Genomic DNA, 14,277 nt, shown 5'->3' with positions numbered 1-14,277 from the left:
AGCCACAGTAAAAGAGGAGGTAGTTGAGATACTGTAGGGGATAAAAATTGATAAAGAGGAGGGTTTTTTTTATTCGTTCATGGGATGTGGGCTTCACTGGCGAGGCCAGCATTTATTGCCCATCCCCAATTGCCCTTGAGAAGGTGGTGGTGAGCCACCTTCTTGAACCGCTGCAGTCCATGTGGTGAAGGTTCTCCCACAGTGCTGTTAGGTAGGGAGTTCCAGGATTTTGACCCAGTGATGATGAAGGAACGGCGATATATTTCCAAGTCGAGATGTCATGTGACTTGGAGGGGAACGTGCAGGTGGTGTTATTCCCATGTGCCTGCTGCCCTTGTCCTTCTAGGTGGTGGAGTTCGTGGGTTTCGGAGGTGCTGTCGAAGAAGCCTTGGCGAGTCGCTGCAGTGCATCCTGTGGATGGTACACACTGCAGCCACAGTGCGCCCGTGGTGAAGGGAGTGAATGTTTAGGGTGGCGGATGGGGTGCCAATCAAGCAAGCTGCTTTTTCTTGGATGGTGTCGAGTTTCTTGAGTGTTGCTGGAGCTGCACTCATCCAGGCAAGTGGAGAGTATTCCATCACACTCCTGACTTGTGCCTTGTAGATGGTGGAAAGGCTTTGGGGAGTCAGGAGGTGAGTCACTCGCCGCAGAATACCCAGCCTCTGACCTGCTCCTGTAGCCACAGTATTAATGTGACTGGTCCAGTTACATTTCTGGTCAATGGTGACCCCCAGGATGTTGATAGTGGGAGATTCAGCGATAGTAATATTGTTGAATGTCAAGGGGAGGTGTTTAGACTCTTTCTCGTTGGAGATGGTCATTGCCTGGCACTTGTCTGGCACAAATGTTACTTGCCACTTATCAGCCCAATCCTGGATGTTGCCCAGGTCTTGCTGCATGCGGGCACGGACTGCTCCGTTATCTGAGGGGTTTCGAATGGCACTGAACACTGTGCAATCATCAGCGAACATCCCCATTTCTGACCTTATGATGGAGGGAAGGTCATTGATGAAGCAGCTGAAGATGGTTGGGCCTAGGACACTGCCCTGAGGAACTCCTGCAGCAATGTCCTGGGGCTGAGATGATTGGCCTCCAACAACCACTACCATCTTCCTTTGTGCTAGGTATGACTCCAGCCACTGGAGAGTTTTCCCCCGGATTCCCATTGACTTCAATTTTACTAGGGTTCCTTGGTGCCACACTCAGTCAAATGCTGCCTTGATGTCAAGGGCAATCACTCTCACCTCACCTTTGGAATTCAGCTCTTTTGTCCATGTTTGGACCAAGGCTGTAATGAGGTCTGGAGCCGAGTGGTCCTGGCGGAACCCAAACTGAGCATCGGTGAGCAGGTTATTGGTGAGTAAGTGCCGCTTGATAGCATTGTCGACGACTCCTTCCATCACTTTGCTGATGATTGAGAGTAGACTGATGGGGTGGTAATTGGCCGGATTGGATTTGTCCTGCTTTTTGTGGACAGGACATACCTGGGCATTGTCAGGTGGATGCCAGTGTTGTAGCTGTACTGGAACAGTTTGGCTAGAGGCGCAGCTAGTTCTGCAGCACAAGTCTTCAGCACTACAGCCGGGATGTTGTCGGGGCCCATAGCCTTTGCTGTATCCTGTGCACTCAGCCGTTTCTTGATATCACGTGGAGTGAATCGAATTGGCCGAAGACTGGCTTCTGTGATGGTGGGGATATCGGGAGGAGGCTGAGATGGATCATCCACTCGGCACTTCTGGCTTCTGTGATGGTTGCAAACACTTCAGCCTTGTCTTTTGCACTCACATGCTGGACTCCGCCATCATTGAGGATGGGGATGTTTACAGAGCCTCCTCCTCCCGTTAGTTGTTTAATTGTCCACCACCATTCACGACTGGTACTAGGAAGGCTGGCTGTACTTAAAATAGATAAGCCACCAGGTCCAGATGGGATGCATCCTAGGTTGCTGAGGGAAGTAAGGGTGGAAATTGCAGAAGTACTGGTCATAATTTTCCAAATCCTCCTTACATAGGGGGGTTATGCCAAAGGACTGGAGAATTTCAAATGTTACACCCCTGTTCAAAAAAGGATGTGAAGATACACCCAGCAACTACAGGCCAGTCAGTTTAATCTCGATGGTGCTGAAGCTTTTACAAACAAAATTAATAGTCACTTCGACAAGTGTAGGTTAATAAGCGAAAGCCAGCATGGATTTGTTAAAGGCAAATCATGTTTGACTGACTTGATTGAGTTCTCTGATGAAATAACGGAGAGGGTTGATGAGGGCAATGCGGTTGATGTGGTGTATATGGACTTCCAAAAGGCATTTGATAAAGTGCCACATAATAAGCTTGTCAATAAAATTGAAGCCCACGGAATAAAAGGGGCAATGGCAACATGGATACGAAATTGGCTAAGTGACAGGAAACATAGAGTAGTGGTGAACGGTTGTTTTTCAGACAGGAGGAAGGTATGCAGTGGTGGTCCCTATGGGTCAATACTGGGACCACTGCTTTTCTTGATATATATTAATGACTTGGACTTGGGTGTACAGGGCACAATTTCAAAATTTGCAGATGACACAAAACTTGGAAGTGTAGTAAACAGCGAAGAGGATAGTGATAGACTTCAAGAGGACATAGACAGGCTGGTGGAATGGGCGGATATGTGGCAGATGAAATTTACACTGAAAAGCATGAAGTGATACATTTCGGTAGGAAGAACAATGAGAGGCCATATAAGTAAAGGGTACAACTCTAAAGGGGGTGCAGGAACAGAGAGACCTGGGGGTATATGTGCACAGGTCTTTGAAGGTTGAGAACGCGGTTAAGAAAGCATACGGGATCCTGGGCTTTATAAATAGAGGCATAGGGCTCGATTTTAGCGTCGGGTTTCCTGTGCGTTATCGGCGGGGCGGGCTCCAAAATGTCAATTTCCACGTGCGGGAGCGGATCGCGCCGAGATCCCGGCCACTTCCGGGTGCCGCGCTGACGTGCGGGGCTGCGTGCGCGCCCCCCGCTGGTGGGAATCCCGCAGGCAATTAAAGCCAGCGGGGTTCCACTTGAGTGTACTTACCTTGCTTGTTGAGGTCATTAAATGAGCTGAATCAGCTGTCAAAACAGGAAGTGTGGGATTTTACCTTCAAGGCAGAGTGTTCCACACACTGGGGGAAACAGTCTCCCTTCAACCGGTCGTGTTCCAGCCAGCAGCCTGTGGCAGCTGCCAAGGTGCACTCCACAGCGGGTGGGAGAGCCCTCACCCACGCAGGAGGCCACCGCGTCACATAGGGCAACCCCTGCCCTCCACCACCCCCCGCCAAGCCAGAGGACAGACCGACGTGAAACCGCAGCCCCAGTGCGAGGAACCACCTACCTACCCTGCACAACCCCTCAGACCAACACCTGCCAGATGGGTGGTGCGTTGACATCCTCGGAGGACGAACAGCATGACCAGCCCCAGCAGCCTCGCAGTCCACGCCGTCCGCCTCGGAGACGTGGAGCCCCCCAACACGGTGCTGTGGCACACCCACCTGCACAGCAGGAGGGAGGGCAACCACAGAGAGAGATGCGTCGCAGGAGGCACTACCCTCCGAACAGGGTCTACAGACCGAGGCTCAGCTTCATGGACCTCTCCGAGGAGCAGTGCATACGTCGGCTCAGAGTCAATCGCCAGGTAGTCGCCGACATCTGCAGCCTCCTTAACGACGAGCTGCTCCCTGATGGACCAAGCAGCATCTTCTTACCTGTCACCGTCAAAGTCACCACTGCCCTCAACTTCTTCGCATCCGGATCCTTCCAGGGTGCCACCGGGGACATCACCAGGGTCTGTCAGTCATCTGCACACAAGTGCATAAGGCAGGTCACCGATGGGTTGTTCCGCAGGGCCTCGCACTACATCAACTTCGCCATGGACGAGCGCAGCCAGATGGAGAGGGCGGTTGGATTCCATGCCATGGCTGGCTTCCCACGGGTACAGGGTGTAATCGACTGCACCCACATCGCAATACGGGCACCTCCGCATGAGCCAGGGCTGTTCATCAACAGGAAGGGGTATCACTCTATGAATGCCCAGCTCATCTGTGACCACCGCCAGAGATTCCTACACGTGTGCGCCAGATACCCCGGCAGCTGCCACGATGCCTTCGTCCTCAGGGAGTCCACCGTCCCGCCCATCCTCCACGCACCCAACGCCGGCAACGGCTGGCTCCTCGGCGACAAGGGGTATCCCCTACACACGTGGCTCATGACGCCTCTGAGGAACCCCATCACCGAGCCGGAGCGTCGGTACAATGACAGCCACACTGCTACCAGGTCTACAATTGAGCAGACCATAGGACTTCTCAAGATGCACTTCAGGTGCCTTGATCGTTCTGGGGGAGCGCTCCAATACACACCATTCAGAGTGGGACGAATCATAGTTGTCTGCTGTGCCCTGCACAACATGGCCCAACAGAGAGGGGTGCCGCTGGAGGAGGCCCCATCCACACCCGCCACCCACATTGAGGACGACGATGAGGTGGAGGAGGAGGAGGAGGTGGAGGAGGAGGAGGTGGAGGAGGAGGAGGTGGAGGAGGAGGAGGAGGAGGAGGGGGAGAAGGAGGAGGAGGACGCGCCAGAGGATGGTGGACGGCCCATGCGCCGAACCACGACTCACCGGGATGCTCGCCGGGCCAGGGAGGCACTCATACGTCAACGGTTCTCCTAGAGTCAGACAGTGCGAGGCGCTCGCATCTCCTCACCTGCACATGCGAGCGGCCATACCAGCCCCCTCCACTGAAGACTGTTGCCAGTACTCCTGCACCCACAGCAGTGTGCCCAATGGGCGGCAGCAGGTGTTCGCCGTCATGATGGGCTGCACGGAACGCACCTATTGCACAGGCCGCGGAAGAATGGACGAGAGGTGGCAGGAGTGGTGAGAACGATAGTGTTTAATATGTACAAGGTGCAATACTATAAACAAAAAGTGTACAAATTAACAGACACCCTGGTGCATTCCCTTTGTGCTTATAACGCCTTTGGATTTCTTTTGCAGGTACCCCTACGTGGTGCTACCCCTGTGGCTCCAGCAGAGGTAGTGGCAGGTTGCTCCTGTTCTCGCCCTGACCGGGTAGATGCTTTGGGCGGACGGCCCCTGGGTTTCGGTGCCCGTGAGGGCACCTCCACAGACTGCTCCTCCTGCACCGGGGCAGGGGCAGACTTGGCCACCTGGAGAGGAGGCACCATTGCAGGTACTGGTTGAGAGGGGGGCAACGGGTGGGACGTGGGGGCGCCTTGAGAAGCGTCCCCGCTTCCATGTCCCCGGTCACCATCATCCCTCTCGTGGCCTCGGCCCACATCACCCCTTCCACCCTGCTGGACGGCAGTTTGGATGGCATGTGTGAGGCCTTGCAAGGCCACCCCTAGTGTATCCGTCAGCCTGTTGATGGCGGCGGAATGTTGCTCACCCTGAATCCGTACAGACGTTGTCAGGGCCTGCAAGGACTCGATCTGGAGCTGTGCGTGACGCTCGAGGGAGGCCAGCCTGTCCTCCACCGCAGACAGTCCCGCACCTACCCGCGACACTGTGTCGCCGGTACCCTCCTGTGCCTGCGCCACCAATGCCCGCATGCAGGAGTTGGACTCCTCCATCGCCTGCGCAAGTGTGGACAATGCGCGCGGCACCTCTCCTAGTACCTCGGCAATTAGCTGGTGCCCCTCGACGGCTCTCCTTTTCACTGGTGGCCCCCTGGGTTCAGCATCTGGGTCCGGCTGAGCAGAGCCTGGAGATGAGTGCTCCCACCAACGCGGACCCTCCGCGGCTGCCCCTGCCACCAGGGTCTGCTCATGCTCACTCGTGCGCGGTGAATCACCAAGTGCTACCCCAACTAGTTGGCGAGGGGGACCCACCGAGGTGCGTGTCTCTGCGCTGGTGGATGGTTGGCTCAAATGTGACGATGCACCCTCAGAGACCGCCATGTCCTCTGAGGAATCGCCCTCCTCAATCGCAGCGCTCGCAGACGGCCCTGCAAGAGAACAGAGGGCACTTTGAGGCATGTGCACCAACGTTACGGTGCGCCTGATGGCAGGTGATGATACGGTCACTCGCGATCATGGGTGTTGAGTGTCAGCTTTCCCTTACCGGCCATTTCTGCAGCGACACACTCGCCATCTGCGACAGACAGGCAATGTCGCGTGCGGGCGAGGTCGAGCGCCTCCACCTCTGCGTCTGTGAGGTCGACCACGTGCGGCGGGCCACCTCCGGTGCGTGCCCTTTCCCTGTTGTTCTTGCTTCTCTTCTCCTGTCAAGGCAAAACACAGATGCGTGAGTGGGTGCGTATTGCATAGTAACACACATCAAGCATCAGTGTGGGTGGGTTGAGCGTGGGGCAGATGGATGGGAGGATGCGTGTGCCACATGCCCATCCCATTGCATGGGGATTGGGTTGTGTGGTAGTGTTCGGGTGGGGACAGGGACGGTGGGTACTTGCGTGCACGGCGAGGATGGTGAATGAGTGGCTGTGAGGATTGCTGCTGGAGCGCAGTGGTGGCTGTGCAGGAGGGGTTGTGATCTGTTTGGCGTGATGGTGGGGACGGGTTGTGGGAGGGTGCGTTGGTGTACATCACCTTGCCGGACCTAGTGAGGTCATTGAACCGCTTGCGGCACTGCTCCCATGTCCTGGGGGTGTTGGCCCTGCTGCTGACCTCCGCCGCCACCTCTGCCCATGCCTTCCTGGTGGCGGCGGCAGGGCACTTGCGTCCGTCCGCAGGGAACAGCGTGTCCCTCCTCCTCCTCACGCCCTCCAGCATCAGCTGCAGCACGAGGTCCGAAAAACGTGGCGCAGCCTTTCCCCTGGGTTGAGCCATCATCACCAGCCTACTGATTGCAGCAGGAGGGGCTTTGGGAGACTGCCCCTTTAAGTGGAGCTCCTACATCGCGTCGACGGTACTGCACATGCGCAGCCCGCCGGCACGCAGCTGGGGAGCGGAGAACCCGGAAGCAGGGCTTAATCAGTTCAATTATCCCGCGATCGCGCGGGGGGCGCACGCAATTAGCCGTCCGCGTTTTCCACGCTCCCGGAGGACCACCCGCTGGGAACCCGCAGGCCTGCTAAAATCGAGCCCATAGAGTTCAAAAACGAGCATGTTATGTTGAACCTTTATAAAACACTGGTTCAGCCACAACTGGAGTATTGTGTCCATTCTGGGCACCGCACTTTAGGAATGATGTGAAGATCTTAGAGAGGGTGCAGAAAAGATTTACTAGAATGGTTCCAGGGATGAGGGACCTCAGTTACTTTGATAGACTGGAAAAGCTGGGATTGTTCTCCTGAAGGCAGAGAATGTTGAGAGGAGATTTGATAGAGGTGTTCAAAATCATGAAGGGTCTAGACAAAGTAAATAAAGAAAAACTGTTCTCACTGACGGAAAGGTCGCAAACTAGAGGACACAGATTTAAGGTGATTTACAAAAGAACCAAAGGCGACATGAGGATAAACCTTTTTACCCAGCAAGTGGTTAGGATCTGGGATGCACTGCATGAAAGGGTGGTGGAAGCAAGGTCAATTGTGGCTTTCAAAAAGGAATTAGATAGGTATCTGAAGGAGAAAAGTTTGCAGGGTTACAAGGAAACTGCAGTGGAGTGGGACTAGCTGGATTGCTCTTGCAGAGAGCCGTCACAGGCTCAATGGGCCGAATGGCCTCCTTATGTACCGTAACCATTCTATGATTCTATGATTCTATAAATTGTAAAGGGGTAATCAAAGGGAGGGTGGGACTGATTTGAGACAAAATGGAGATCGTCTTGTGGAGGCAGAGGGCATGGCTGAGGTACCAAATGAATACTTTGTATTGGTTGTCATTAGAGAAGAGGATGCTGCCAAAGTAGCAGTAAAGGAGGAGGTAGTAGCGATATTGGATTGGATAAAAATAGATAAAGAGGAGGTACTTAAAAGATTGGCAGTACTCAAATTAGAAAAGTCACCCAGTCCAGATGGGATGCATCCTAGGTCACTGAGGGAAGTAAGAATGGAAATTACAGAGGCTCTGGCCACAATCTTCTAATCCTCCTTAGATATGGAGGTGGTGCCAGAGGACTGGAGGATTACAAGTGTTACACCCCTGTTCAAAAAAGGGGAGAGGGATACACCTGGTAGTTATAGGCCAGTCAGCCTAACGTTGGTGGTGCAGAAACTTTTAGAGACAATAATCTGGGACAAAATTAATTGGCACTTGGAAAAGTATGGGCTTATAAATGAAAGTCAGCATGGATTTGGTAAAGGAAATGTAACTAACTTGATTGAGTTCTTTGATGAAGTAATGAAGAGGATCGATGAGGGTAGTACAGTTGATGTTGTATATATGGACTTTCAAAAGGCATTTGATAAACAACAACAATAACTTACAGTTATATAGTGCCTTTAACATAGTAAAACATCCAAGGCGCTTCACAGGAGCGTTATCAAACAAAATTTGACACCAAGCCACATAAGGAGATATTAGGACAGGTGACCAAAAGTTTGCTCAAAGAGGTAGGTTTTAAACAGCATCTTAAAGGAGGAGAGGTTTGGGGAGGGAATTCCAGAGCTTAGGGCTTGGACAGCTGAAAGCACGGCTGGCAACAGTGGAGAGATTAAAATCTGGGGTGAACAAGAGGCAAGAATTGGAGGAGCACAGAGATCTTCCAGTGTTGCAGGGCTGGGGGAGGTTACAGAGATAGGGAGGGATGAGGCTATGAAGGGATTTGAAAACAAGGATGAGAATTTTAAAATCAAGGCATTCCCAGACCGGGAGTCAATGTAGGTCAGCGAGCACAGGGCTGATGGCAGAATGGGACTTGGTGTGAGGCGAGTTAGGATACGGGCAGCAGAGTTTTGGATGAGCTCAAGTTTATGGAGGGTGGAAGTTGGGAGGCCAGCCAGGAGAGCATTGGAATAATCAAGTCTAGATGTAACAAACGCACAGGTGAGCGTTTCAGCAGCAGATGAGCTGAGGCGGGGCGGAGACGGGCAATGTTAAGAAAGTGAAAGTAGGCGGTCTTGGTGATGGAGCGGATATGTGGTCAGAAGCTCATCTCAGGGCCAAAAAAGATGCCAAGATTGCGAACAGTCAGGTTCAGCCTCAGACAATGACCAGGGAGAGGGATGGAGTCAGTGGATAGAGAACAGAATTTGTGGTGGGGACTGAAGACAATGGCTGAAGGAAATTTTTGCTGTCAGATTAGCAGTATGACAAATCAGTGACAGTGGAGTGGTCAAGGGAGGTGGTTGTGAGGTTCAACTGGGTGTCATCAGTGCACATGTGGAACCTGATGTATTTTCGGATGATGTCGACGAGGGGCAGCATGTAGATGAGAAATAGGAGGGGGCCAAGGATAGATCCTTGGGGGGTCCAGAGGTAACATTGCAGGAGCGGGAAGAGAAGCCATTGCAGGTGATTCTCTGACAATGATTGGATAGATAAGAATGGATGATGTACCACATAATAGACTTGTTATCAAAATTAAAGCCCATAGGATTAAAGGGACAGTGGCAGTGTGGATACAAAATTGGCTACAGGACAGAAAGTGGAGAATAGAGGTGGATGGTTGTTTTTCAGGCTGGAGCGAAGTACACAGTGGTGTTCCCCAGAGGTCAGTATTAGGACCACTGCTCTTTTTGATATATATTAATGACCTGGACTTGGGTATAGAGGGTATAGTTTCAAAGTTTGCACATGAAACAAAACTCGGAAATGTAGTAAACAATGTCGAGGATAGTAACAGACTACAGGAGGGCATAGACAGATTGGTGGAATGGGCAGACACATGGCAGATGAAATTTAACACAGAGAAGTGTGAAGTGATACATTTTGGTAGGAAGAATAAGGAGAGACAATATAAACAAAATGGTACAATTTTAAAGGGAGTGCAGGAACAGAGAGACCTGGGGGTGTATGTACACAAATCTTTGAAGGTGGTAGGACAAGTTGAGAAGGCCGTTAAAAAAGCAAATAGGATCCTGGGCTTTATTAATAGAGGCACAGAGTGCAAAAGCAAGGAAGTTATGCTAAACCTTTATAAAACGCTGGTTAGGCCTCAGCTGGAGTATTATGTTCAATTCTGGACACCACACTTTAGGAAGGATGTCAAGACCTTAGAGTGAGTGCAGAGAGATTTACTGGAATGGTGCCAGGGATGAGAGACTTCAGTTATGTGGAGAGACTGGAGAAGCTGGGCTTGTTCACTTTAGAACAGAGAAGGTTAAGGAAAGATTCGATAGAAGTGTTCAAAATCATGAACGGTTTTGATAGAGTAAATAAGGAGAAACTATTTCCAGTGGCAGAAGGGTCAGTAACTAAAGACGCAGATGTAAGGTAATCGGCAAAAGAGCCAGAGGCGATATTAGGAAACATTTTCTTTTGCAGCGAGTTGTAATGATCTGGAATGCGCTGCCTGAAAGGGTGGTGGAAGCAGATTCAATTGTAACTTTCAAAAGGGAATTGGATAAATACTTGAAGGGGAAAAATTTATAGGGCTATGGGGAAAGAGCAGGGGAGTGGGACTAATTGGATAGCCCTTTCAAAGAGCCAGCACAGGCATGATGGGCTGAATGGCCTTCTCCTGTGCTGTACCATACTATGAAACTGGGATACTATGAAAGCAGAATTTTACTCGTGAAGTAAGTTCACGGACTTTTGGGGAGAATGAGTTAACACCGAGCAGAAATATTCAAATGTAGAAGGAACCTTTGGCGCGGGTTGCATCAGTGCTGCCAAGTAGCGCAGTTTTCAAAGGAGGTCATTCCGGGCTTGTGACCCTTTAGGAATGCGACAAGCAATCTTCATTCCTTCCCTTTTGTACCTGGGTGCCATCGTCGTGCTTCATTGCTACCACTCAGAACAGGATTCTACTGATTATTTCACTGGCAAGTCTGCAACATTTAATTGTTTTACTATTATTAACTGTTTTTTTGATAACGATTTGGAGACAGATTACATCAATACCATGGCAACACTATAAAGACAGGAAAAATCTTTTGTGTAGGTACTTTTAATCAGCTGAATGTTTTAGGTGCAAAACAACAGCAATGCTGAGAAATCATTGAAATATAATTACATTCAAATCTGCTTAGATTTTTTTTTGTGTGTCTTCATTGTGTTACACTCCAATATTGTGATACTTGTAGGTAAACAACATTTTTAGCACAACTTACTGTCATTTACCAGCGATAATGTTTCTTGGTTCACATGGCAGCTCTCTCTCTTACCTTGAAACCAAACGTATCTAGGAACAAAGGTCAATATTTGCCACCAACGCCCAGAACAATCAGAGCAGACACTGCCCGAGTCTCCTTCCTTTAAAATAAATATGTTTCTATTTAGCCCACGTGGGGCAACTGAGTTCTGAAATTCCATTCTTTCTTGGGGGCAGAATTCAGTTAGAGTAAGAGGTGGAGGCACCAGAATTTGGGATGGAAACTTGGAGCCACTGACTGTCCATCCCTTTAGTTCACAGATGTGAAATTCCGATCGGGTTAGGGGGGTGGAGGAGGGGGGGCTAGGGAGGAGATACTTTTTCAGCAGCGCAGCCCGACAGGAGTTTGGAGCATTGCAGTGGCAATACCCAGCCTAACCTGGGAAGCCAGCCAGCTATGCCTCCGATAGGCACAGCATTACCTACACCTGCAGAAAGCAGATATAGATGGCATTCTGGGCCATAAATCCACAAAGAAGATCTCCAACAGCAATTGATCCCAGAGGGATGGTTTACGATTCCTTGGAGCTTCCTGATAGTGGCCTGCCATCTCACATGGTTTCTCTACTCCCATCGTGTCAATCACAGATAAGGCCATTTCTGATCACTTCCTTGTATCCCTCTCCGCCCACATCCCCCTTCCCCCTCCCAACCCCATTTCCTTTTGTGTCCGCCCCTGGAAAAAACTCTCCCCCAAGTCACTCACAATGGCACTTTCAAATTCCCAACCGTCTAGTCTTTGGTCCTCCATTCATCTCGACAATTCTGCTCAATCACAGCCGCATCTCCACCTTTGATACCTTGTCCCCATTAAAACCATTTCGCTCTCTCACCCTGGTCGTTCCCCCTGGTATGACCCTCATCTCCACTCCTTTAAGTCCAAGGGACGCAGACTTGAACGTTTATGTCGGACAACTGGTTTAGCCATTCATCGCCAGATCTGGCTGGATCACATAAAGCACTATCGGGTCCTGCTCTCCTCTGCCAAAACTGCTCACTGTTCCAGGATCATCCGGCTTCTCTTCTCCACTACAAACGGTCTTCCCCTGCCTCCTCCACCCTCACCTCCAACAACAAGTGCAAGGAGCTCATGGACTTCTTTGTCACTAAGATTGAGACCATCCATTCAGCTGCCTCTGCCGCTTCCCTCCCTTCCCCTATCCCACCAAGCCAAACTTATGCTAAGGTTCACCCCTGCCCTAGCCCTGAACTCACATCTTTCTCTAGTCTCTCCCCTATCTCCCCTCATGTCCTCTCCAAGCTCATCTTGTCCATGAGACCCACCTCCTGCTCCCTCGACCCTATTCCCACCAAACTGCTGACCAAACTGCAAAAACTTCCCTTCCTGGCCTCCATATTATCTGATATTGTTAAAGGATCCCTCTCCACAGGCACTGTCCCTGTCCCTTTCAAATCTGCCATCATCACCCCCCTTCAAAAAACCCATCCTTGACCCCTCTGCTTTTGCAAACTACTGCCCCATCTCCAACCTCCCTTTCCTCTCCAAAGTCCTTGAACTTGTTGTCGCCTCCCAAATCCGTGTACATCTTTCCCGCAACTCCATTTTTGAATCCCTCCAACCAGGTTTCCGCTCCTGCCACAGTACCCTTATCAAATAACCCTTATCAAAGTCACAAATAACATTCCATGTGACTGTGACTGTGGTAAACTATCCCTCCTCATCCTTCTCGACCTGTCTGCAGCCTTTGACACGGTTGACCATACCATCCTCCTCCAACGCTTCTCCTTCATCGTCCAGTTGGGTGCGACTGCGCTCGCCTGGTTCCATTCTTATCTATCCAGTCGTAGCCAAGGAATCACCTGCAATGGCTTCTCTTCCAGTTGCCACACCATTACCTCTGGAGTCCCCCAAGGATCTATCCTTGGCCCCTCTCCTATTTCTCAGCTACATGCTGCCCCTCAGCAACATCATCCAAAAACATAATGTCAGACTCCACATATACGCTGACGACACCCAGCTCTACCTCACCACCACCTCTCTCGACCCCTCCACCATCTCTGATTTGTCACACTGCTTGTCCGACATCTAGTACTGGATGAGTAGAAATTTCCTCCAACTAAATACTGGGAAGACCAAAGCCATTGTCTTCGGACCCCATCACAAACTCCATTCCTTAGACACCGCCTCCATCCCTCTCCCTGGCCACTGTGTGAGGCTGAACCAGACCATTCGCAACCTTGGCATCCTACTTGACCCTGAGATGAGCTTCCGACTACATATCCGCTCTATCATTAAGGCCATCTACTTCCACCTCTGTAACATCACCTGTCTTCGCCCTTGCATCAGCTCATCTGCTGCTGAAACCCTCATCTGTGTCTCTGTTACATCTAGACTTGACTACTCCACTGCTCTCCTTGCCGGCCTCCCATCTTCCACCCTCCATAAACTTGAGCTCATCCAAAACTCTGCTGTCAGTATCCTAGCTCACACCAAGTCCAATTAACCCATCACCCCTGTGCTCACTGACCTACATTGGCAACGCCTCGATTTTAAAATTTTCATCCTTGTTTTCAAATCCCTCCATGGCCTTGCCCCTCTCTATCTCTGTAACCTCCACCAGTCCTACAACCTTTCTGAGATCTCTGCGCTCCTCCAAATCTTGGCTCTTGCGCATCCCCGATTTTAATCGCGCCACTATTGGCGGCCGTGCCTTCTGCTGCCCAGGCCCTAAGCTTTGGAATTCAATCCCTAAACCTCACTGCTTCTCTACCTCTCTCTGCTCCTTTAAAAGGCTCCTTAAAACCTACCTCTTTGACCAAGTTTTTGTCCTAATATCTCCTTATGTGACTCGGTGTCAAATTCTTGTTTGATAACACTCCTGTGAAGCGCCTTGGGATGTTTTACTATGTTAAAGGCGCTATATAAATGCAACTTGTTGTTGTTGTTTGTTGTTGTTTGTTGTTGTCGTCGTCGTCCTGCTGGAACGACAAAGAACCACACCAATTTCCAGCCGTGCAGGCGCTCCAGTAAGACCACTACTGGCATGGGCACCCTCTCTCAATAGTAATGACCCCATTTCTAGGTTTTGGGATGAAATCATGGAGGAATCATAGTGGGGGACAGAAGTT

At 50.9% G+C, this 14,277-nt stretch overlaps 1 long non-coding RNA gene across 1 annotated transcript in view; it reads right to left on the bottom strand.

Moving 5' to 3' along the window:
- Positions 1–14,277, bottom strand: part of LOC137327739 (uncharacterized) — a 174,026-nt gene that overhangs the window by 158,979 nt on the left and 770 nt on the right. The window lies entirely within an intron of this gene.

Source organism: Heptranchias perlo, chromosome 12, assembly GCF_035084215.1.
Source record: "Heptranchias perlo isolate sHepPer1 chromosome 12, sHepPer1.hap1, whole genome shotgun sequence".
NCBI classification, from domain to species: domain Eukaryota; kingdom Metazoa; phylum Chordata; class Chondrichthyes; order Hexanchiformes; family Hexanchidae; genus Heptranchias; species Heptranchias perlo.
This window is presented reverse-complemented; position numbering and strand designations above follow the sequence as displayed.